This window comes from Hemicordylus capensis, chromosome 3, assembly GCF_027244095.1.
Source record: "Hemicordylus capensis ecotype Gifberg chromosome 3, rHemCap1.1.pri, whole genome shotgun sequence".
Lineage (NCBI taxonomy): Eukaryota > Metazoa > Chordata > Lepidosauria > Squamata > Cordylidae > Hemicordylus > Hemicordylus capensis.
In genome coordinates this window covers 277,957,678-277,983,466 of record NC_069659.1, presented here as the reverse complement: position 1 = coordinate 277,983,466, position 25,789 = coordinate 277,957,678, and the positions used below count along the sequence as shown (strand labels likewise).

General features: G+C 46.0%; 1 long non-coding RNA gene across 1 annotated transcript; it reads right to left on the bottom strand.

Moving 5' to 3' along the window:
* Positions 1-522: 522 nt before the first annotated feature.
* LOC128351650 (uncharacterized) lies at positions 523-25,505 on the bottom strand. The gene is made up of 3 exons (XR_008319945.1): positions 25,399-25,505; positions 18,328-18,418; positions 523-1,038 (listed from the first exon to the last, which is right to left on the bottom strand). It is a non-coding gene; the product is annotated as an uncharacterized LOC128351650 (long non-coding RNA).
* Positions 25,506-25,789: the final 284 nt, after the last annotated feature.

Here is a 25,789-nt window from a genome sequence, read left to right as displayed (position 1 = left end):
CTGACTTCCTCTGGAGCCATAACAAGTATCTCTGTGACAAATTGGTACTGCATGAACTCCTTTCAAATAGCATTTTGTCTGCTGTGTGGCAATACATTAGGGCAGGCATCTCCAAACTGCAGCCCTCCAGATGTTGCTGAACTACAACTTCTAGCATACCCAGCCACAAAAAAATGTGTCTAGAGATGCTGGGAGTTGTAGTTCAGCAACATCTCGAGGGCTGCAGTTTGGGGATGCCTGGATTAGGGAATTCTTCCAGAATAGTCTCTGTCAGTGAGGAGCTCAAATTTTCTCTCCCTATAGGATCAAGCACAAGCACTGCCTTCAGTACTGGGTTATTAAATGGGAATTTTGTCTTCATACACAGCAGCGTGTTCTGATAAAATCTCCTAGCCTAAGCATGGAACCTGACGGTTTCAGGTGAGCAAAACCTATAAACAAGTCTTGGTCTGACTTCTGAAAGTCTTTTGTGGTGATATCAAGAGACAATACATCATCTTTGTGCTCAAGTATGACCGCTGGTTTAATGAACTATCCTAAAAGGTCTATATATACTTTCATCATGGCAGGATGTAGCCTGTGGATCATTGGTTCCTCACATTGTAGCAATGCACTGAAGTTCTCAAAGTGAGGTGTAATGGCATGCAGAAACAGAATGTACAGTTTACAGACTGGACTCTTAAATATATTTGCTAGTCTCCTTTCTCAGGTTCCTCTTGTTCTGTGGTGTTTGGACGGAGCGGGCTCATTATCATCACCACAGTGAGATACGAAGTAGCATTTGAGGCCATCCCAAATATTTAGTACCCTCTCCAGTGTGTGAGACAAGGTTAAATACACTGGAACTGAGTCCAGCTGGAGGTTCTATTAGCGGATGATTCTTCCGTTTTGTGTCCATCTGACTTTAGATGAGGTAGTGCTCCCCTTGAAGAACCAAATTGACATCTTGTGGGTACTGCAGGACTCAGATCTGCCTCTCAGGTGACTGCTGTGTCCAGGAACACCTTTTATCAGCTGATTCACCAGCTGCGGCCCTAACTATAAAGAGAGGCACTGGTTTCAGTTATCCATGCATTCATTGGTTACATCCAGACTATACTGTCACAATACACTGTAAATGAGGCTGCCTCTGAATCTGAATCCAGTTTGGAAGTTTTAATTGGTATAGAATGCACTTGCAAGAATATTAGTTGAAACAAGACAGTTGGAGCACATTACAACGATTTTGCCTTCACTGGCTTCCAAGGTGCTTCTAGAAGACCCAGTTCAAAATTCTGGCTTTAGCACTGAAAGCCCAAAGTGCTTGGGACCCAGTTAGCCTAAGGACCATCTGCTCCCTCCCATACAGATTAGCCATGGAGACCCTACTCTCTGATTCATTGCTGCCAGAGGTTGGTTGGCAGCTACCAGGGCCAGGGCCACCTTCAGTGGTGGCACCATATATCGGCTCCCTCCTTTTCTGTCCGTAAGCAGAGACTGAAGGTTTTTAATTATTTTTTTAATTATATTTAATTATTTTCTGAAAACTTTTAACTCAGATCAAACTTGATTTTACCCTGGCTTTCATTTATTCTGCTATTGCTGTATATTTTTATTGTGGTGCATTTTATGATTGTTATGGTTTCAGTGTTTGTAAACAATCATGGGATGTTTTAATGAAAAATGAGATATAACTTTAGAAAATAAAAAGAGGAAGATCTTGATGGATGGTTTTGGAGATATGAAATGATTTTAGACATACAATTATCCCATCTAATTGGGGGAAAAGAATGTGTGGCCAACGCCATCAACAGGAAAATTACTCTGGATGTGGTACCTAGAAATATTCATCACTTTAAAAAATATAAAGTATGAAAAGACCCCATATTTTGTGTGAGAACAGGACTGTCACTCCTAGTTGATGAATTCTTTAGGTAAGTTACAAGGAACCTCTTTGTGGTATGATTAATGCATCAGTCATACAATAACACTCACAGATTTGAAATAATCTCCACTATGGGGTTAGTACACTGGAAAAATTCCAAAATTGGCTCTGTTGATGAATGCAATTCCAACACCCACCATCATACACAGCTTTAGTGTTTTGCTAGCAAATAACACCATCAGGCTTTTAAAGGGTCATTGTGGGCAGTAAATAGCCAGATTCTCTTCCCACAGACACCATATGTCTTTGGGGTTGGGCATCACTTACGCAAGCAATGGAACAGAAATAAATATGCCCATGTATATTGTTTTGTATCTCCATTATTAAGTAGTGGAAGCTCAAGACAGTTTTGGCAAAGTGCATTTCCTTAACAAAAAGAAGTACTGGAGTCTTAATAATATAAAATTCCAATACTTCTTTTTAAAATTCACTTTGGCAAAACTACTTTGCAATGATTCTTCAGTGGCTCATGCAATTAAGAAGGGGATGCACAAAGAGCATCCGTCGTGATTTCTTCCATGGATGTCCTAATGTACTTTTGGCACATCCCTTCATCCAAATGGCATTCTTTACATTCATTTTACAAGGACTAGGACTCGGGAGTTCATGTAGATGGGCCATTTGGATGAACTGCCTCCATGCGATAAAGGAGCACAAGAGTTGGCATGTACCCTTCTTAACTGCATGAGCCAAGAAGGAACCTAAAGGAGCTACAGAAGAATATATATGGATGTGTTTGTTTCTTTTCCATTGCTTGCATAAGTGAACCCAGGCCCAAAATGCATGTAAGTCACACAAGGTCAGACCAAGAATTTCTGTCTCCATGTCTGGCAATGTTTTGTAAGTACAAGACTTTGCCATCCAACTATTCCACACTTCCAACTTCCTTTTTAACATTATTGTGAAATAGTATTATGAAAAAATATATCAACTCAGATTACATACAAAAACTACAAAGAATACAATAGGAAAGGAGGCCAAATTGAAAATCTGGCTCGAAGAGAGCTAATAGGTCTGAAATACTATCATATAAAAAAAGAGAGTGAGAAGGAAATACAGCATTTTCATTAGACATATGATCCTATAACACATCCAACTTCTAACACTCTAAGATTTATAGACACATGCAGGAAGATGCATATCTTAATCAATATCTTAAACTAACAATACAGTAATTAGTAATTCTATTCTGCCATGAATTTATTTAATTCATTTTGGCTGATAGGATATTTGGCTGATAGCAATGAAGGGATAGGAAGTATCAAATTGCCTATGCAGATTCTCTTTGAAGCAGAATCGGAGTCCAATAAGCTAAGAAACCCAAAACTGCCCCCCCCCGTCCAAGTTGTTGCTTCCATCCCCATAAACAGCCAGCTCTATAGTCTTGTTCCAGAACCAGACAGAGATTACTGCCTTCTTTTTCTTTAGTAGGCAAACCTACACATCTGTCCAGGGAAACTAATCATAAACCCAAGTCTGCAAAACCTAGATCAGTGTCTGGCTCAAAAAGTGCCACCTTCAAGTACTTTTGGTAAACTTTGTCTTATGTTATTTCTATTTTCTCCATGCACTCATTGGCTAAGGGTTCATCATCCTAGATGACTTGCAAGCAGAAAAAGACTCACCCATTGATCTTTCTTGTAAAGAATCTTTACAAAGTATCTTTCAGAAACAAAACATACCCATCACTGGCTCCCATAGATCTTATGTTTTTAGAGCTTCTGAAAGATAGACCATGGGCCTTATTTTTTAATGTATAAGAATGCTGGATGACTGGGAAGAGAAAACAAAAGCATGGCTGGTTCTGCAAACTTCCATGTTTCTCTTCGAAGTTGCTCTCTTTATTTATTTACTCTCCCAAACTCTGGGCCTAATAATCTTCCCTGCTCGATGTTACAGCTGTGTGTAAATCTATACACAATAGCAAAGTGTCTCGGGCATGTCACAGAATTAAATAACTCAAGGCAGCAGATAGTGCATTGTATAAATTATAGAAAACAAGGGTCTGAAGTTGTTCCATGGTGAATAAATTAAAGACAAATAACAGCAGGGGAGAAAGACGCGCACTCACACAAAGGATAGAGATTTGAAAAGAGATGGCTAGTCAATGAGGCAGAGAGATTCAGGAAGGGAGAAGGCGGTAAAAGAACGTGAATCATTTCTCTAAAGACAACTGACGACACTTTAAAATGATGCACTGAAAGTGAATATTTTAAGTTAGCTAAATCCGTTGGAGAATTAAGGAGGACAGATACATTGTTAATGTCTGTCTTTTGAAGTATTCGTTGAAGGTTTATTCTATTATATCAAAGATTGATCCTATTCCATCTGCTCCCCCTCCCAGATCTTCCATATGATCTTGTGTTGGATCACAATAACAAATGTTGTGATAAATACTTGTTTGGGATTAATATTGAGTTTGTATGCAAGGTATGGAAAGTAGGGGATGTGCAAAATGATTCAGGTACAAAATGATTTGTATCTGAATCTGGCCGATTCAGGTGATTAGTAGAGAAAACAAATCACCCCTGTCCTCAATTGCCCAGATTCGGGTACAAAACAAATCACCCCAGATTCAGACCAATTTTTTTTTTGGAGATTTGGACCTCCATCTTGTGGCCAAAGTGGTTTGGGTGGTAATGCCTAATGGGTGGAAGCTACCACCCAAATTTCAAAGAAATTGGGCAAAGGGGTGATTTCTAATTTTTTTTTGCATCTTTAAGCTTTTTCCCCATAGGGAATAATGGGGGTTTCAGCAGCCTTAGTTATAACTCCCCAGGGGGTGGCACCAGGGTGGCCCAGAGTGGGTTGTGGTGGGTGGTAGTCCCCAATGGGCGCAAGGAAGCTACCACCCATATTTCAAAAGAATTGGGCAAAGGGGTGATTTTTGAAATTGGTATGTCTTTGGGACAGATTCGGGGCAGAAAAGGGGCTGGGGGGAAGAAGAGTGGGTCAGGTGGTAGTGCCCTGATGGGTGCCTGCTACCACCCAGACTTCAAATACATTGGTGAAAGGGGTTATTTTTAAAGAATTTCTGAATTTTGCATGTCTATAAGCTTTTTCTCCATAGGGAATAATGGGGATTTCTGCAGCCCCATAACTCCACTTTGGGGTCACCAGGGTGACCCAGAGTGAGTGGTGGTGTACTGCACATAGGGTGCCAACCACCCACAAACCCACAAACCCATGGGGCACTGGGTTCTGTTGTTTCTGAGGTATTCTTCTGAGAGTAGATTCTCTGGTAGGAAATGAGAGTGGATTCAATGACAAACACTGAATCCACTCTCATTTCCTACCAGAGGATCTACTCTCAGAACACCACAGAAATAACAAACCCCTTTGCTTAATTTCTTTGAAATCTGGGTGGTAGCTTCTTTGCACCCATTAGGCACTACCACCCACCACAACCTGCTCTAGGCCAGGCTGGTGCCCCCCAAGTGGAGCTATAAGGCTGCTGAAATCCCCATTATTCCCTATGGGGAAAAGCTTTAAGATGCGCCAACTTAAAAAATTATTTTTAAAGAATTTGCTCAATTTCTTTGAAATTCGGGTGGTAGCTTCCACCCATTGGGCACTACCACCCAGCCCACTCTTTTGCTCAGTGACCCCCTTTTTTCCATGAATCGAATTGGATTTGTAAAATTCAGGTACAAATCGAATCTGGGGTGATTCAGGGGGCAGATTTGGACTCAAAACAAATTGGGGGTGATTAAATTTGAGTACAAATCAAAATGAAAAAATCAATTCATGCACATCCCTCATTGAAAGCCATTGTAGCCTATCATATTGGCCTTAGACTGGGAAGTTCTGGATTCAGATCTTCACATAGGTATATGTTCACTGGTATAAGTATCAACTTTGGGCAAATCACCCTCTCTCGGCGTAAACTAAAACATTGGGTTGTTCTGAGGATTTAAAAAATTGTATACCACTCTGAAGGAAGTGGGCTGAAAATATGATGTAATTAAATATTGGATGTTTTAATTGCAAGACCTTGTTCAAGCTACCATATTTGTTTGTTTGTTTGTTTAACATTTTATATCCCGCTCTTCCTCCAGGGAGCCCAGAGCGGTATACTACATACTTAAGTTTCTCCTCACAATAACCCTGTGAAGTAGGTTAGGCCCAATCCTAGTCCAGCACTCTAACCAATACTGCCATGATTCTAATAGTCCTGCTGAGGATATTGCAAGTGTATCTAGGATCACGTAGACCATTTACTATGCTCATCAGAAGAAGAAAAAAGTTTGCTAGCTCCAGGCCTCAGTTTGGGAACCTGCTTTTAGCCTCAGGGCTCAGACCTGGATCATAACAAGAGATAGACAAAACAGTGCATCTGTACACATACAGATTTTGTCCTCTTCACTGATTAACCGTAGGTTATGGTTAATAATCCTAGAGAGAGTGGAGATAGGTTATTTGAAGGGTTTGTGGTTAAAAGACTTTTTCTCCAAATGGCCTCTGTGAACTACTGTAACATTACTATGTATGTACGATGAGGTACAATACCAGTATTCCATTTGATATTGCCGATGTGCTGTCATAACTTGTGGGACTACAAGTTGATTCAGGATGTCACAACCACAAAGCAGTATGAGTTGACAGTGTTTTCACTAGCTGCCATCCAATGGCAGCATCAGAAAAAATATTGAGGGGGGCACAGAAGGGGCAAAGTGTATTAAGGGGTGGGTGAGCTGTGTCCCACATGTTAGATTTCTGAAATAGAAGCGGGCAGCTAGGGGGCAACTATTTTTCTGAAGGGCTGCTCCCACCCTGGAACCACCCTTGCTAACTGGGTTGAAAACAGGAGGTAGCAGGGGTGTTGGGAGAGGGGTCCCATGCTCACCCCTCTCCACAGAAGGCCTGTGGAGTGAGGGAGATACTGAAGAAAATGGGGAGGTGTGGAGCTGGGGGTCCCTCTGAAGCTGGGGGCCCGGGTTCTTTGAACCCATCTGCTCAATTATAGCTACACCCCTGGGAGATAGGAAAGCTTTTGAATGACAGTATCAGTATGTTTGATATTACATTAGAAGTCCAAAAGAGGTCACTCTGATGACTGTTTGTGAGGTCAGCCAGGGGCAGAGCCACCATTGGACAAATGGGTTCAAAGTACCTGGGCTGCCGTGCCTCGTGGCCCCAGACATGCCCCCCCACATCTGATGTCAGATGCGGGAAGTGATTTCACTCCCAAACGGGGTTGCGTGGCCCCGTTTGGGAGCTAAATTGGCCAGCATTGCATTCACAGCATGGCCGGAGCAGTTCTCCCTGCAAAGGCAGGGAGAGCCGCTTCTTTCGTGCCTCGAACACAGTGCTAACTGACTGAGCTCCTAAATGGGGCTGCACAGCCCCGTTTGGGAGCAAAACCACGCCCCCATGTCTGACATCAGACGTGGGGGCATGGCTTAAATGCTCCCTGCATCTGATGTCAGATGCAGTGGGCGGGGCTGGGGGGGTCACAGCAGAAGCAGCACACAGGCCACCTCTGGCCTCACTCCATGCCTGAGGTCAGCTTATGTTCATGGGTCAGGCTGGGACCTTTCAGTTATTCAGGCATTTGGCAAAATGTTTTGTTTCATTAGACCACATTGTCATCGTAGTCGTCGTCATTGTTGTCATCGTCATCTCTTCTAATAAAAAAAAAATAGCTGAATGCCTATCAGTTTGGAAGCATAATAGGGCCACCCAAAAATAAGGTAGTTGTTGTTACATTCTTGAGGATTTATCTAGATATTGAAGAATATATGTTTGTAAATTTAAGCAAAGAGCTTTGGGGAGAATGAATCTCCCTACTTTTATTTTATTTTATTTTATTTTATTTTATTTTATTTATTTGAAACATTTGATATACCGCCCACTCCGAAGACTCTGGGCGGTGTACAAAAACATGCAAAACAAGACAGCATTAAAATTACATTCGAAATAAAACCAAAGTAACTAACAAAAAGAGAAAAAAGGAAATAGGTAAACTACAGGGTAAAAGCCTGGTGAAAAAGAAAAGTCTTCAATAAAGATTTAAAAATCAACAAGAAAGGAGCTAAACGAATCTGCAGGGGAAGGAAATTCCAGAGAAGTGGGGCAGCAACCAAGAATGCCCTTTCACGGGTCCTAGTACCCCGAACCTCTTGGAAATCCGGGACCTACAAAAAGGCCATCTGAGATTATCTGACCAGATGGGATGTAACTGGATGGGAGAGGCGGGTCTGTAGGTAGACAGGTGCCAAACCCCACAAGGCTTTGAAGGTTAAAACCTATAATCATTCACTATAATCATCAATAATAATAATAATAACAACAACAGCAGCAGCAACAATAATTCAATTTATATAGTTCTGTGCAGGAAACCCAAATGAAATCATTCATGTATTTTTTTAAAAAAAAATTAAAAAAGATAATTACCATCCTCACAAGTTAGCCCACTTCTGCCTCAAATGTTCACACATCCTCCATTATGAATTGGGTTGGATGAGATCATCACAAACTACACTTTTGAGGTATCCCTACATGTTACTACAACTGTGCCAACTTTGGTTCAAATTGGTCCAGGCACTGTGAAGTTGATAGGGACACACACATAGAGACACACACACAGCTGAGTGATCCCATAAACTTACTTTCCTTAAAGAAAGTAGGCTAAAAAAAAAAAAAAAAAAGATAATAGCCCTGGTTTCCAGGACCTATGGAATATTGAAGGTTCCTGAGCCAGGGTGTCACTTTGTTAAAAGGAAAAAAGAAAGAAAATAAAGTGAACGTAGAGGGAAGGAATTGGTCTTCTCAAGTCCCTGATGGCTTATGGTAAATTTCCTGGAGAAGGGAATTGGGGTTTGGGGATACATGCTGTACGGTTAAATACACACACATACTATGAGGCTCTTCTCACAATCAGTGAGAACAGCCTCTAGGGAGGTTCCTCACAGACAGTCTGCTCTGGGTGGCTGCAGTGTCCGCCCACACAACTGCCAGCTCCGTGATGGAGCTGGCGGGGGCTGGGAGGATCGGGGGCCATGTGGACCCCGGAAGCTCCAGTATGCCCTGCGTGAGTGTGCAGGGCATACTGAAGAGACCCCCGAGCTGAGAGGCTGCTTTCAAGCCTCCCAGCTAGGGATCTACTCATGAGTAGCCATGGTGAAGAGCCACGCTGCGGCTACTCACAATTTTTTAAACCGGGCTTGCAGAGCACTCGCTCCACAAACCCAGTTTAAGGGGAGGGGTAGTTAGGCGGGTTAACCACCTGGAAGCCACCGGGCACTTGCCTGGTGGCTTGCACGGTCAGGCGAAATCAAACTAGGCTCTCCTAGCCCGATTTCACCTGGTCATCAGAATAGCCTCTATATCTATCTCTATATCTCTATCATTCATATATATATATGAATGATGTTTCAAAAGGAAAATACCTTGTCCCTTTCCCACACTTCAGAATAATACATCACAATAAAATGCTCAGAGTCAGGGCTGACAGGCAGCCCCCAAACTGGCCCTCTAGTGCTATATAACAACAGTTTCCCTTGAGACTGAAAAATTAAAAAAGGCATCCTTTCCCCTCTCCCTGCAAAGCCTGATTGACACTACAAGGTTCCTCCGGTTCAAGGCTAAGTGGAGCCATGAGTCAGAGCCCCAGAGTACTTCCCTTAAGAGCTCATGAAATACTGCAATATTTTGTGGTTCAGCGGAGGGAATTCAGTCATGATCTGCTTTTTCTCCCTACAGTTAGCATTTCTGCATTATTACTTAAAATTAGTTCTGTGCAGGAAACCATTCATATATTTTTCTTTGCAGGAAATCATTCATGTATTTTTTTAAAAAAAATTAAAAAAGAATAATAGTGAGGTTTCCACATGAAACTGATGTCAAAATTCACAAAGAAAGGTCATATGATCTTGTAAATCCTCAGTTTTTTCCAGATTTGCAGCAGTCAAATGCAACTTGATTTAGATAATTAACTAGGACAGAAGCAAGCCGATCGCCGCCGCTCGTTTGCCCCAGCCCCCTATGGCGGAGCACGTGACCCAGGGAGCCGGCTCCCATTGGTCAGGCGTCCCTCCGGGGGGCGGGGTCAGTGCTGGCCTATGGCCTGCACACAGGTGCCAGCGCCATAGGCCTTTGGGTAAGGCGGCCACACGCGTGGCCGACCTGAGAGTGCCTGCACTGTGGGGGTGGAGCGTCAATCCCAGCTGAATTCCTCAAGTACACTGCAATTTGAAATGTTAATAAAATGGCCAATTTCACCAAAAGTAACTGTGTCCGTGTCTCCTTGGGTCTGGGCTCAATGCATCAAGAGCTTTAAATTTTGTTCACTCTGGTCATTTCCTTTCCCACATAGATATGCTGCTATCTTGGCTTCTTATGCACAGGTGCACACATTTCACAGCCTTGGACATTTTTACTAATTGTGGCCCTACAGAATGGCCCAGTTTAGATGTAACAGAAAACGAGAGGTCCCTTCACCTCCAGTTTCCTAACCCAAAAGTCCGAATTTGGGGAAATTGAGTTTGTGGGGAGAAGCAACCCACAATTTCCCTCTCCAAACTCCACTCTTCAGTCAGAGTGGAGTTTTGCTGCTGCAGGCTCCATTTCTGTGGTGCCAACATTACATCTGAACACAGTTTGGGCCCCATGGAACGAGAGTTGAGGGAGGAAACTCTTCCCTCACTCCAGCCTGATTAGCTGTGTGGGCTGTCCTTCAGGAAAAAAGGAAGCCCACACAGTCAGCTCACATGACTGCAGAGAGGTAGCTCTCCCCAATGTCCAATTGTGGGTGGGAGAGCATTGGCGGGGTGTGGAACCACAATTCCATTGAACCCATGGTTCTGCGTTATATCTGAACCAGTCCAGTGAGTGGTGAAAACAGAAAAACCTTTTGGATGTTCATCTTAATTTTTATCTCTAGATCTTCCTACTCAAAGGAAGTTGCATTGCCCATGAACGAAATGCTAGCAAATCACTAGCCTTTTCAGACACTGTTGTGTTAGTTAACAAGATGTTTTTTTAAATTAGGACAGCCAAGAGTGGAGCAGTTCTTTGTTTTATAAATTATGGAAGTGTTGTTTTTAAATTAAAATAGAACACAGACTTTCTTTTCAGAGGTAAAATAAAGCCCTTTGTTTCTGCTGGCTCTGCTAAGCAGTCCTGACTATTCAGCAAAAGTGCCAGTCCATCTTCTGGAGAGAAAGCCAGAGCTTCAGCTGTTTGGAAATTGGGTAGAATGGTTGGAACTGGTTAATCTTTAGACCACAGAGATGCCCCTAAACTTCCCACTGTGGTTCATGAGAGAGTTGGTATCCCACAATTTGTGAAAACTGTCATGTTTCTGTAGTTTCTTAGACATCTTCACAAACCCACAATGCTTTGGGACTTAGGATCTGTCCAAACAAGCAGTTCGAGGCAAGGAAATAGGTCTATTCACACACTAGGCGGCTCACATGATGGTTACTTGGGTAGGAGATGCTTCCTACCCTAGTCTGGGAGCTCTGCATGCTCCTGCTGTTGCTCCCCTGAAACTGGTATGTAGAGGCATATTCCTTATATTTTATCATCTGACAGGGAAAACAAGGTCAGAGGCTCCTTCTGGGATCTTGTGATAGGCAGCAGCTTGGTTGGAGGGTCTGTCTATCTATCTATCCACCTACCTACCTACCTATTTATAATATTTATACCCCACCCCTCCAGTGCACTACTGCTCGAGGCGCCTCACAACAATAAGATAGATACAAGATACAATATAAGTAATAAAATTAGGGATGTGTGAAACATTTTGGATACAAAACGTTTTGTACCCAAAACAGCCTGTTTCGGGTGTTTTGTAGACAAAACAAAACACCCATTTTCCAGATCCAAAAGTTTTGTATACAAAACAAAACGTCCCTGTTTCGGCTACAAAACGTTTTGTTGTTTCGGACCTCCATTTTGTGGTCATCTCTGAGTCAGTCTCCATTTTGTGTTTGACATCTCTTTGAATTTCCCAGCCTTCTAGCCTTCTGGTCAGTGACCTAAATCATGGGCTGACCTGCTGACAATTCCTTCCTTGTTCCCCACTGGCTCTTTTGCTTCTTCCCACTCTTTACTGACCCCACATTGGCCAGGGGAAGGGTTGCTAACCTATGGGGTGCTGGGTTCTGCTGTTTCTGTGGTGTTCTGAGTGTAGATTCTCTGGTAGCATATGAGAGTGGATTCTTGTTTTTCACTGAAAATCTCATATGCTACCAGAGAATCTACAATGAACATCTCAGAAACAACAAAACCCAGTACCCCACAGGCTTGTGGGTGTGGGGGTGGCTAGCACCCTATGTGCACTACACAACCCCTCGCTCTGGGCAACCCCAGTGCCCCCCAAGTGGAATTATGGGGCTGCTGAAACCTCCATTATTCCCCATGGGAGAAATCTTAAAGACACGTAAACTTCAACAAATCACAAAAGATCAGCCCTTTGCCCAATTCCTTTGAAATAATTCTGGAAGTTTCCTTGCCCCCATTGGGCACTACCACCCTCCACACTCTGCTCTGGATCATCCCTTTCCCCTTGATTTGAAGCGATACGTTTGTTGGAATCCCCATTATTCCCTATGGGAAAATTCTTAAAGCTGTGTAAACTTTAAAAAAAAAATCTGAAAAAAATCAGCCCTTTGCCTAATTCCTTTGAAATTTGGGTGGTAGCTTCCACCCATTGGACACTACCACCACCACCCACTCTTTTTGCCCTGGGACCCTTTTTAAAAATCCAAATCAATTCGGATTCGGAAAATTTGGCTACAAAACAAAACAGGGCTGATTCGGATTCAGAAAATTTGGGTACAAAACAAAATGGGGATGTTTCGATTCGGATACAAATCAAAACAAGAAAATTCCAAAATGCACACCCCTAAATAAAATTAACTAAATTAAACAAAAAAGTTGTCTCATTAAAAACCACAATTATTTAATTAGGCTCAAATTAAATGTTATTTTAAAAGCTAAAAACTGAAAATTACAAAAAGCTAAAGAACCTACCAGATATAACCAAAAAATGGAGCATTAAAAAGCCTCCTTAAAACAGTAACCAGCTGCTGAATGAAGTAGAAGGAAAAGTCCTCCAACCAGCTGTTGCTTACCACGTGATCACAGAATGAGCCTCTGACCTTGTTTTCCCCTCATATACCATCAAATACTAGCAATTCATATAGCTCCGTCCTGAACTAGGATAGGAGGCATCTCATGAACTGCCCTACTATTGTGTGAGGCATCTTGCCTCAGAGGCTGGAGGTGGCCTTAGCCATCAGAATAGTAGCCATTGATAAACCTGTCCTCCATGAATTTTTCTAAGCCTCTTTTAAAGCCACCCCAGCTGGTGGCCATCACTACATCATGTGGCAGAGAATTCCATAGATTAATTCTGGTTCTGGGCATGGTTCCGGAGGAGGATAAACCAGGTGAAGACAAACCTTTCCTTACAGCAGTGAGTCACTGGAGCTTAGTGAGACAGAAAGGCAACAGCGCAGGATGCTTTACACATGCACACACATCCCCAACACATGTCCCTGGTAACATTTGGTAACAGGAATGTATAATGTGATGTCAAAACATTCAGTGCTTCCCTGCTCCAACCCTAACTCTTTGATTGCTGTTTCCAGGCTTAAGGAGGAAATGCTGAAAATAATCACATGTTCTACTAACATCACATGTTTCGTCTAAGAAATATTACTGGGAGATGTATGGAGTAAATGGGATGGTAACAGGCACGTGTGCTTGTAACATGTAGTTTGGCCTAACATGTCTCTGCCTTGACTTCCTGGTCTAACCGTTTGATACATTCTTGGAAACAAATGATAAAACCTATTGACTCTTTTTTTAAAAAAGAAACCTGTTGAACACTGGCAGTGAGGGGATGGTATCACAAAGAGGCAAGTGAAAGGTGTGAGTTACAGGGTCTATAAATCTGACAGCAAACACTGACTAGCACATACATAAAAATTAGGATGGTTTAAAGAACAGTGTCTTGTGGAATTATTGTCTACCTATCATGCATAAGATCCCCATTTAAAGCTGCTGATATCCTGCACTTTTAACATGACAACATCCATTTATTCATCAACTGCTTTCTGATCCAGTGCCTGATAACATATGAGGAATCATCAGACCGAAATTATGGTTAATAGAAAACTGCCAGTCATTGGCCATTTCTTACAATAAGATGTGACTAGATTTCCTTTTCTTTCTTTCTTTCTTTTTTTCTTTTTGGTCTTACAAAATGCTGGGTTGCACTGATTTCCAGAAATGCCTTTTCTTTCTGTTGCACCTCTGTAGGGATTTTCTTCACTAGCTGATTTTGTAGGGGTGGGGGGAATACACCTATCTGATGTATTTAAATGTATCTTATTGGCATTTTTCATTAAAGCTAATCATATTTTATGAAAGAAACAGCCCTCCAGATAGAAATGCACTACCTACCTAAATGCATCACATCTTATCTATTCAGAAATGCAATTCACACTTCATGAAGGCAGGTATGCTCACTACCTTTACAACAAGAACATATACAATGTGTAGAGGAAACACTTCTCTTCAGATAAGAAGAGCCCCTGGTGGCGCAGTGGTAAAAAAACTGCCGCCCTGTAACCAGAAGGTTACAAGTTCGATCCTGACCAGGGGCTCAAGGTTGACTCAGCCTTCCATCCTTCCGAGGTCGGTAAAATGAGTACCCAGAATGTTGGGGGCAATATGCTAAATCATTGTAAACCTCTTAGAGAGCTTCGGCTATAGAGCAGTATATAAATGTAAGTGCTATTGCTATTGCTATTGCTATATGCAGTACATACGTATCATGGACCTAAGGTCCACAAGACAATGTGACTCAAGTGTTAGGAGATGTGAACCTTTACAATTTACCTGTTATCCACAGGGTACACTGCCAGGAATATGGCAAGCATGCCTACTGCTACAAATCAGCTGTGTGAACAAGTTGACGTAGGAACATAGGAAGGTACCTCACAACAAGTCAGGTCTATCTAGCTCAGTATTGTCTACACTGACTGACAGTGGCTCTCTAAGGTTTTAGGTAGGGGTCTCTCCCAGCCCGAGCTGGAGATTCTGGGGACCTTCTGCATGAAAAGCAGATGCTTTATCACTGAACCACACACCCCACCAAAAAAATTGGGGGGTGAGTGGAGAGATCCTTTGATCAGAGAAGGAAAAGGGCTTTCTGAGCCCACAAAATGTATGGCATGTGATACACAGAAGAAGACAAATATGCCATTCTCACTACTAGCTCTACCCAGGTAGGGCTGCACTAGCCCAGTTAGAACCAGCTGTGAGAACTTAACTGGGCAGCCCAGGTTTTGCACTAGGGCGGAAAGTTAGGGAGGAGGGCATGCACACACCCTCCTGCTCCATTCCCCAGCCATGTGAATGACTGGGCTGCCAGCCATCATTTTAACCATAGAGGCCGGGGGAAGGAGTGACCCAGCCTCAGGAACTTCTACAATGCACCACACAAACAGTACTGTGCATTCTGAGATTCCTGCAGTTGGGTGACCTTTGCCCAGCCTGTCTCTTGCTACGCCACTCACTCCAGTGGTGACCATGTTGGAGTGTGGTGAGCGGGGCAAGAGTGGCAGTCATGAGGGGAAAAGCAGGAATGATCCCGCCTTCACCCCAGCCCTCCCGGGCACTGGGACAAATGGTCAAGAGAACAACCTCAGTGAATGGTCATGAACAGAGGTGTACCTAGGTAATTTTGGAGCCTGGACCTAAAGGCTTTTGGAGGCCCCCCTCCCCTGAAAATTAAGCATCATTGTGTTCCCCTGGGTGACCACACCATCCAGGGCATACTAAAGAGAATTTGGGGGCCCCCAGGGGCTGTGGAGGCCCTGGACTTTGGCCCTGAAGTCCAGGGGTAAAGGTGCCTCCGGTTGTGAATAGGGCTTCACCAGATGCTCTCCTGTTTCGATTTTCAGTAGTTGAGTGGGGAGCAAACTATTCTCTCCGTTTACTTTTTTCAGTCCTGCTTACAATCATTGTACCCCCAATCTGCTGCTTAAGTGCCATTTCCCCCTCTTCTCGTTACTGTGTCTGCTTCCTCAGTTAATCACATGAGTGTTCCCAACTGATTGGGGATCATATAGTGAATGAGATAATGTCACATAACACAAATCAGATTTGGTGACATGATAATTCTGAGGGCAAAAAAAGCAAATTAAGGCTGAGGACAGTCAATCCTAGTACAGTAATATTGATGATCCCAGCCAATGAGGAAAATGGAATAATATCTGGACACTGCATAACCAATTAGCTTTGGCTGATGTCATTAAGAGAAAATGAAGCTATTTCTAAGAGACAATTTATGTTGTCTGATTAGGTGAAGACTTCTAACTACTTCAAAGCAATCACCAAAAAATTGCTGAAAGCTAGGCACCTTGGTCATTGGCTAAAATTTGCAAATTATGGAGCTTAGTAATGAAACAGTTTTCTATATAACTGAGAAACAAAAACTATGTAAAGAACATATGAAGCTGCCTTATACTAGATGAGAGCTTTGGTCTGTCTTGGTCAGAGATGGGTAAATTCCTCAGAATTCATCTTGACCTAGTTGAGAAATTATCTGAATTCTTCCCATAAGCCTTCCATTCTTTACTTGTAAGTCTTGGCAGCAGTGGGGCAATAGGAGAAGCAGCAGCAATGGTGTAACATGAAAAAGAGTGAGGCTTCCTTTTACTCCTCTCACTGAACTCTGAAGAAACAGCAATATCTTAGGGAGGAGAGCTGGCCCTGTGGTAGCAAGCATGAATTGTCCCCTTTGCCAAGGTTTGCATTTGAATGGGTGACTAAATGTGAACACTGTAAGATATTCCATTGGGCTGTTGTGGGAAGAGCATCAGAAAGTTCCTAGTTCCCTCCCTGGCATCTTCAAGATAGGGCTGTGAGAGACCCAGCCTGCAGTCTTAGAGAAGCCATTGCCAGTCTGTGGAGGCAATACAGAGTTAGATGGAACAATGGTCCAAATTGGTAGATGGCAGCTTCCTATGTTCCTGTGTAACAGCAGCACATCATGGGGAAAGCAGCAACATTGGGGCCTAAGAGTCTTTTTACTTCTCTCCCCTTTGCTGCTCTGATACACTGTTCCATGATGCACTAAGCAAAAGAATGATTGCCCTTGGGATTTGGAGTCTTCCAAAGGGCTACTTCAATGCAAAAACAAAAAATGGCACTACAAAAACCAACTAATACTTTATTCCCATTGAGCACTACTCTGGCACATGCTAGGGAAAGTGAAAAAGAAAGCCTGCCTCTTCCTTGTGGGCTGTGGTTGCCACCACTGTGATGGCAGGGAGGCTGGCAAGAGCAGGAGAGAACGTATTCAAACTCAGGGGGACACTTGGGGCTCTGGAAGTTTTCCCCACCTTTGGGAAAGGGATTTCTAAGCCCCAAGAATCAGAGATGTCAGCTTTCCTGCGATTGCCTTGGACAGACTTGAAAATGAACCAATATTTCCTCAAAGCTCAGAAATAATAGTTCCTCATATGAGCAAATCCAAGCCTTGAAAAAGGAGTCTCCTGGGGAAAGCAAGGGGGAAACATCTTGTTTACATGTCCTAAATTGTGGGATATAATAAGCCCCTGAAATTTGTTTCCAAACCTAGCTCAGGACAATTTTACAGGCATCCCTACCAAGAATTCTGCTCTGAGATTGGAGAAGTCAATCAATATCTATTGTTATACTGACTGGCAATGGCTCTTCATAGTTTCAGAACGGGGTCTTTCCCAACCCTAACTAGAGATACCAAGGACTGAACCTGGGACCTTTGGCATACCAACCACTGAATTATGGTTGCACATCAGTATCATTTCCACAATAGCCATTCACTTTGTTGTAGTCCTACAAGATCACAAATCTTTTAATGACTCAAGTCACAAAGCATTGTATTGTATAAAAAGGTAGTTAATGCTCAGCAACAATTTGATTATTGTATGCATTTCAACTCACAATTCTGGGATATGGAATACAATGTATTCTTACAGATTTAGGAACCAGATATGGCGTTCACACATCAGAAACCAAGAGGTGAATGTTCATCTGCTATAGGAAAATATGATTAGGAAAATATTCAAAACAATAAATGGTAGAAGGGATAAACTGAAGTTTTGAATGCAAAATTTCAATGACTGTTCAAGTTACAAACACATTGTTGCATTTGTGAATGTGGTATCAAGCTCTGTTTGAAGCATCTCTTGTCCCAATGGCAATCTTTGCAAATGTGACTCATTTTCAGTAAATTCATAATTTGTGATTCTATATTTGTGAAATTCTCCTTTGCAATACCTTTTGAGCGGTCTAAAAACTATCAATTCAAAATGCCTATTTAGTATTCATAAGTCATTCTCTGGAATTAATTACTGTCATAAAAATTGTGATTCATGGACTATCAGTTTCCTGTGTACCTTGTAAATTGTGGCAACAAAGTTCTTCCATTTTGGTTAACGTAGTCTCTGCAAATTTAGGGAAGATGAAAGAAATGCAAAGTAGTTGAAGCTGTTGAGAAAAATTGGGAGGGAAATTGAAGTTGCTGAAGTGAAGTAAATGAAATTGAAATTCTCAGAGGGTGTATATTCAAATTGGAGCACATGTCAAACAAAACAGATACTTGAATCTCAAAAACAATAAGCTCATTCTCACAACCATAACAGGGGTGAGGGGGCAGATGCGGGGGGGAGTCAGAGTCAAACCTACCTTCCCCCCAGATGAGCAAAGAGCTCCTCTTCAGTGCTCCATTGTGCATCCACATGATCCACACTGCTTCCAGCAGCACAGATCACTGGAGGCTGGGAAAATGAGTTCTGGCCTTCAGGGATCTCATAATGCACCATGCAATGAGCATGGTGCATTGGCAGATTTTTCCATGAGTTGGGCACTCTAGACACTACACTACACTGCACGCAGCCCAAGCACACACACGACCCCAAACCTGGGGTTGTGGGTGCGCTTGCACCCTCTAACTCTGGTTAAGGGCAGGGGGCTAAAGAGAGGCTAGTGGGGGCAGAAGCACCAGGATTGGGGACAATCCCAGCACTCCCTAGCCTGGATTGGGCTGCTCATAAGAATATCTTTATTTCTTTTTAGCATGGAAATGCAGATAGACTTTTTCTGTGCATTTGAAATTTAATATTTAAATTCTATTACCTAATTACTGAATGGTTTAACTTACCCAGATCCTTTGGGAGATAAGAGAGGATAAAAACTAAATCAACAACCTTGCCATAACACGTTAGGAGGACAGAAGTGAGAAAATTGAGGGAATGAAAAGTCTGCAGCAGAGTATTTCTAAAAACTCTTCTCAGCTGGATAATATTTTTGAAATGAAGCATATCAAGGAAAATGTTAAACCACAAAGGCAAAACAACAAAGCATTATTGATGGGAAAGGTGTTTTTTTTTTAAAGCCATATAGCATACTTTTTGCTAGGAAGTGCTGACAAACTAGACCATATTAAAAGACGCTGGGGTATTGGTCTATATTTGGATGTGCCTACATTCTTACGAAAGAATTCGTGCTTGCTGCTTCACCTCATTTAAACAGACTTGCTGTATGGAACAGTTGCACAGCTGGATGACATGGTCTGGTGTCACATCCGTAGGGAAAAGTCTTGTACTATATATTACTTTTGTAACCATCTCAGCTTTAGAACTGCATATTTTCAAGTGCCTTTCTGAGTTTGCATTCTTTATTCCTGAATATGTATTGAATACAATGTGATGATATTGTCCAATTTTATAGAGTTTTGTGGGTCCTGTGGTAAAGCTCTTCAAACACTAAAAGAGAAGTCACTTTTCAAACAAAATGAAGCCGCTCACCACCCTTCCCGCAGCGCTGCTATTTTGTCCCAGCCCCCGCCTTGGGAAAGGAGCACACGGGGACTGGGGTCAGCCTCCAATTGGCCCAAGCCACTTCCTGGGGCGGGGCCAGAGGCCAGAAGCTGGCAACGCGCCTGCGCCAGCTCAGTCCGACTCGCAGCAGCAGCGAGGATGGACGTGCCGGGCAGGGGCTCTGGTGCCGCCACGAGCGCATGGCTTGTGCGGAGGAGCTGCCCGGCAGGGGCAAGGCAAGGCTGCAGGCCGGAGGCCCCCTGTCTTGTATAGGCTGGCGCGCGGAAGAGCGCGGGCCTTGAGGGGCCGGCGGGCACCATTTTCTTGGCCACGCGGCCCTGGTCTCGGCCGGCGCGGCTAGCGGCGCGCCCACACGGTGCCTTCTCTCCCCCCCTTTCGGGGCTGCACAGGGTAGCAGGGCCGGCAGAGAGTTGGGCTGCACCCGCCCGCCACATCTCCGACTTCCCTGTCTGGGGGCCGTGTGTTTTTTGGCCAAGTTAGGGCTGCTGGTCATTGGCGGGGCACCAGGCCTAGGCACCCACCCGCTGCCCCCATACTCTACCTCCTCACTGCCTGGAGGCTGTAGTGCTACCCCTCTGCTGCCTGGGGGCTGTGGGGCTGCCCAGCTCAGGTGGAGTGGGCCCTCAGAAGGCTGGGCTACAAGGCCTGCACACCACAAGCCCCTACCCCCCCTTCACCCTTGCTGAGTCCACCGCGTCCCCGCCCAGCAGATCACCAGGAGGATCACTCTCCGGAGAGGCCGAGCAGCAAGCTGGGTTGGACCTGGTTCAGATTTGGGGGTTTCGGGCTTCGGGGTGGTCCAGGCCGGGGATAAGGCCTCCGGGGTGGTGGGCTGGGGCTGGGGTCCCCCCTTCGCAAGTGTCTTTCATCCTAGGGGCGGGTTATAGCGGGTAAGGGTCCCCATCTTGGCTCCGCTCTCGGCATAGGACCCACACACCCCACTCCACGCGCCGAGCACCATCTCGACCCCTTTAAACCCCACCCCCCACACCTTCTACATAAGGCGGGGTTAGCACCATGGGCCCCAAGAAGGCACTGGCCAGCAAAGGGAAACGACCCATAGCGACACCCAGGAGACGCCCAGTCCAGCCGGACTCCTCCTCCTCGGACGAGTGTGATTTGGAATTGGGGGCGATTAGGGCCCTCATCGCACGGCTGGAGGCAATAGCAGGTGGAAGGGGGCCCATCAGGGGTGGTGGCATCAAAAGGAGGGGAGCACCCCCCACCCGCTCCCTCGCGTAGGATGACTAGGGCGGCAAAGCGAACCAAGCTAATGCAGGGCTTTACCGATCGTTTAGCAGCTCTTGAAATGGCCACGGCATCGGTGTTGGCCGCAAATGGCAGCGGGGGCACCGAAGGGCGCAGCAGCAACACTGGGACAGCAGCAGGAGGCTCCTCTGAGGACCAGGACGGCCAGGGTGGTGAGTCTCCTAAAGGGGTCTGGCCTTGGGGCTTGCCCTGGAGTCCTCCAGGAGGGCCCTTCGATTGGTTCCCGGGCCCCATGAATTGTGCTTCACCAATTGTGCGCCCTCAGCCGCACAAGGGGGTGACACTGGAAAGGGGCCCCACCCCAATTAAGATAGTGGTGCTGCAAAGACTGCTGCGTGACTACCCGAACAGGGAACGTGCACAGTATTTGGAAGCTGGCTTCACGGAAGGTTTTAGGATTCCGTGCCAGCTCCCACGTGAATTTAGCTTATCTAAAACCTGAAATCAGTGAGTGGGATGGAGGTGGTGGCGGCGAGGAAGATTAACAAGGAGGTGGCCTTGGGCCGCGTCCTAGGCCCCTTCAAGGAGCCACCCATCCCCACGCTAAGAATATCCCTTTTGGGGGTGGTGCCTAAGAAAGCCCCCGGTGAATATAGGCTGATTCACCACCTGTCATACCCCAGGGGCACCTCCGTCAATGATGGCATACCGGCCGAACTATGCTCGGGTCCGCTACACCTCATTCAATGAGGCTGTGGCAATGATCCAGGCTTGCTGGTGACCTTCTTTGGGGCCTTTAGGGCGGGAGAAATGTTCCCCAAGGGGGCGAGAGGCACGGCGGGAAGGGTCGTGCAGAGGAGGGACCTAGCCATTGGCACAGCAGAGGTATTGCTGCGGCTCCGCTTCTCAAAAACAGACAAGCGGGGTAAGGGGTAACTGGTCACACTGCACAGGACTGACAATCACCTCCTGTGTCCAGTGCGGGCACTGAGAGCCTTCATGACGGTCTGGGGCTAGGCCGAGGGGTGCCTCGTTGTGCACGCCAACGGCAGCCACCTGTCACAGTACCAGTTTTGTTCAGTGATGAGGAAAGCCTTTCAGGCGGCTGGTGTTTCCACATGTCGCTTATCTTCGCACTCCTTTAGGATCGGCGCAGCATCGGCTGCTGCGGGCCCCGGTTACTCAGGAGCTGAAATACAGAGGGTGGGCCGCTGGAAGTCGGTGGTCTACTGCAAATATGTGCGCGGTGGGCAGTAGGGGCCACATGCCCCCCTCCCCCTCTGGCTCCCATCTCATGTTTGTTCTCTCTCCTGCGCAGGGACGAGGCCTTCAGCGAGGCAGGGTAGGGTCCTTGTCTTGGGCCACTCCTTTATTTTCTGGGCCCTCAAGTGGGCTCAAAGCACGGATCTGGGAACACAACTGGGCCTGAGGAAAATCCGGCCCCGGATATCCTGCTCTTGCATTACAGGGGGGAACAATTTGGTTAGCCAGTCAGGTATTTCCCTTGCATGACAGACTGAGCAGGATCTGTCCTGGTGCCAGGGGTGGTCATTATTTGGTCAGACATTACACAGCACAGGGTTTGGAGGGGAGTGCTCAAACCAAAAAGGTGGACAGGGCTAGAAGGGGAGTCAATGCGGCTATGGCTCGCTTCTTGGCAGCCAAGGGGGACATGATGATATAGTGTTCTCGCAGCCCACACTCTTTCAGGGTGACGGGGTCCACTTGTCAGCCGCGGGCATGAGGCTTTTTATAGATGACTTGAGGCTGGGATTGGCCACAGTGATTCTGGGGCTGTGGAGGTGTGGGGCGTTAAGCTAAGCTAACGCCTGCTATGGCAGGTACAGTGTGGTGGACAGCAGCTAATTAAATGGGTGTGGCACGTTAGGTAAGGTAAATCAACGAGGTGGAACTGATTCCTTGAGGCTTGGCAGATCAGGGCTGCTGCTTGACACCTACTTCTCTGCAGGCGACATCCTCTCCGTATGGCTGTGCAGCGTCGGTGGGGTGTCGTTCTGATAGTTAAAAACCTGACCTTAGGTCAGCGAAGGTGCGGCCTGGAGCCAAGGTGCTATTGCCACGGTCTTCTAGGTGGGGGCGGCCACGGCGTGGCCAGCCCGCTAGGCACCGCACTGCTAAAGGACTATCCAATCCCAGCCGATACATCTGTAGCCTAAACCTCAATAAAGAATCTGACTGTTACCACCGTAACAATGTCTCCCTGTCTCCTTGGGGGTCTGGGTACAAATGCTCTCAGGCACCCCAAGTGCAGAAGAATTCCCTTCTGACAAAAACTGGGGCTGGCTGATACACTGGCTGCTTTCACACATAGCATAAAACCATGGGTTGATAGACCTGCGGTTAATCCTTGAATCCTGGAATTGTGCCGCAGATGATCTTCCAACCCAGGTCGGGCGCCTTCCAGTTTCAGGGCTTACTCATGATTAGAACTGTCTTGGGGTTCACCGGGATGGTGTTTCAGGGGCTGAATTTGTAATAATGTGTGATGAAGCCCCTTCTCCCAAGGACTGCTCTCTCATTAGAGTGGCTGGCCATAGAGACATGCATGTGGGCTGGAGGGCTGTTGCCACCCAACGCAAGCACTAATGCCTTCCCAGGCCGCAGCGACTGCCAGACAGCAGGAGTTAAGCCACTCACTCTGTCAGTCTGGTTGTCCCTTGGCACATTTGCATTTTGGTTTTTGCCAAGTACGGCCACCCTGCTTGGCAGGGATACCTGAAAATAGGGGTTCCCCTTGCCCATGATTCCCCATAGCGGTCAATCGGCATATGACATAATTCTAGTCCCAGCCCACAAATTTTGAAGGTGTACTAGAAGCCATCCCCGATCTAGCCCACAAGGAAATGGCAGAACACACGTAGTGGCCTGGATTCCGTAGGAGTCTGTGGGGGTTGAGTGTAGAGGGGAAGGTGAGGAGTATGAGTTCTATATTTAAACAGATATACTGGGAGTGGGGTACATTGGCAGGGCCCCATATAGTTGGATTGCCTTAGTCATAGGGTGCAGTCTGATGGAGACCTGAAGCTCATGCAGCCTCTGGTCCTCCCCTGTGGACTGGCCCTCTCATGAGAGGGCTAATCCCTGGCCAGCAAGCCGACATGGGGGCAGCAGTGTGTTGGGATTCCTGGACTGCTTTGAACAGGTCTGCCATCACAAGAGCATCCTTTGTCACAGTGGACCAGACCCCAGGATCCTTTGCCTGGCCTCATATACACATTTCCTCCTAGGAAATCATCATGATCCCTTCCCGGGGAGTAACAGAAGAATAGTGCCTCTCTCAATTCCCCCTGTTTCCAGTAATTGTGCTTGTGCAAGACTGTTTGGCTGTGGGGCTCTTATGAGGGGTGGTGGTGCAAGTGATATGAGGGAAAGTGTTTAAATGCCATTTAAAAGAGTTTAAATGCCCTGATGAGGGCAGGCAGTCCTTGCCGAAAAGGCAAGATCGCACCAGGCACACCCCCTTTAAGATCATGGCCAGTGTCTGGAACCCTACTGACATGCTGATGCCTTGCCAGAAGCCTAGTGATACAAGTGCTATGGACCTTTCTTGGATGCAGCCTCGGCGGACCAGGAACAGGAAGGAGCTTCTCTGCCATGGTTGTCTAGAGTGGGCCATCTCCAGTTGCCGCCAACTTGGCTGGTGGCCACATGGGGACGGCCTTCTCAATTGCTCCCCCAAGACCGTGGAATGTGCTCCCTACTGATATATGATCCTCCCCATCTCTGACCATTTTTAATAAGCACTTGAAAACCCACCTCTTCACCCAGGCTTTTTCAACTTTTTAAATTTTTAAGTTTTACTAGCTGACCCTGCACAGAGCATCTGTGCAGTTGTGCACTGAGCCTGTGGCATCCCCCTGCAGCGCTCTCGCTCACTCGCTCTCCCCCCGCAGCATGCTTGCTCGCTCTCCCCCCCGCAGTGCGCTCGCTCGCTCTCCCCCCCAGCGTGCTTGCTCTCCCCCCACAGCGCGCTTGCTCGCTCTCCCCCTGCAGCATGCTCGCTCACTCTCCCCCCCCTGCAGCGCGCTCGCTTGCTATCCCCCCCCCGGGCCATTCCCCTCTGCTGCCACCACCATGGTCTGTTGTTCCCCTCAGGCCGCTGACAGGCCGGGCTCATCCCTTGCCTGCCTGCCTCCCTCTTACAATGGACTCGGAGGCCCCAAACAGCAGCAGTGGTTGCCTGGACCCTTCCTTTGCTACCAGTGCCGCCATGACCACTCATTCCCCTCAGGTTGCTGACAGGCTCAGGCCCGTCCCTTGCCCTTCCTTCTGTCTCTCTTCCCCCTCCCTTCTTTTTCTCTTTCTCTCTCCTCCACTCGCTCTTCTCCACTCTTTCTTCCCTCTCTCTTCATGTTTTTTCTTCCTCCCTCCCTGAGTTAACAGATTTTGTTCATTTACACAATGGCAGCCTCCTTCTCCAGAAGGGGCTCTTTCCTCCCTCATGACCTGTCTTGTTGCAGACCCTTGCCTGCTATCCTTTTACATCCAGAACATCTTCCGACCAGTAACAGCTGCATTCCAACTGACCTTAACAATCACAAGCCCCTCCTCCTTATCTGCATAGGGAATCCCCACTGCCCAATCACCATGGTGCTTCTGCTCTCACAGGCTCCTTCTCCCTATCTGCATATGGAATCCCCACTGCCTAGTCAGGTGCTTCTACTTGCAGACTCTGCATATGCAATCCCCACTGCCCAGTCAGGTGCTTCTGCTTGCAAACTCAGCCAATCGCCTCCATCCCACCACGTCCACGCATGGCCCGTCTTGCTCCTTCTCCCTATCTGCATAT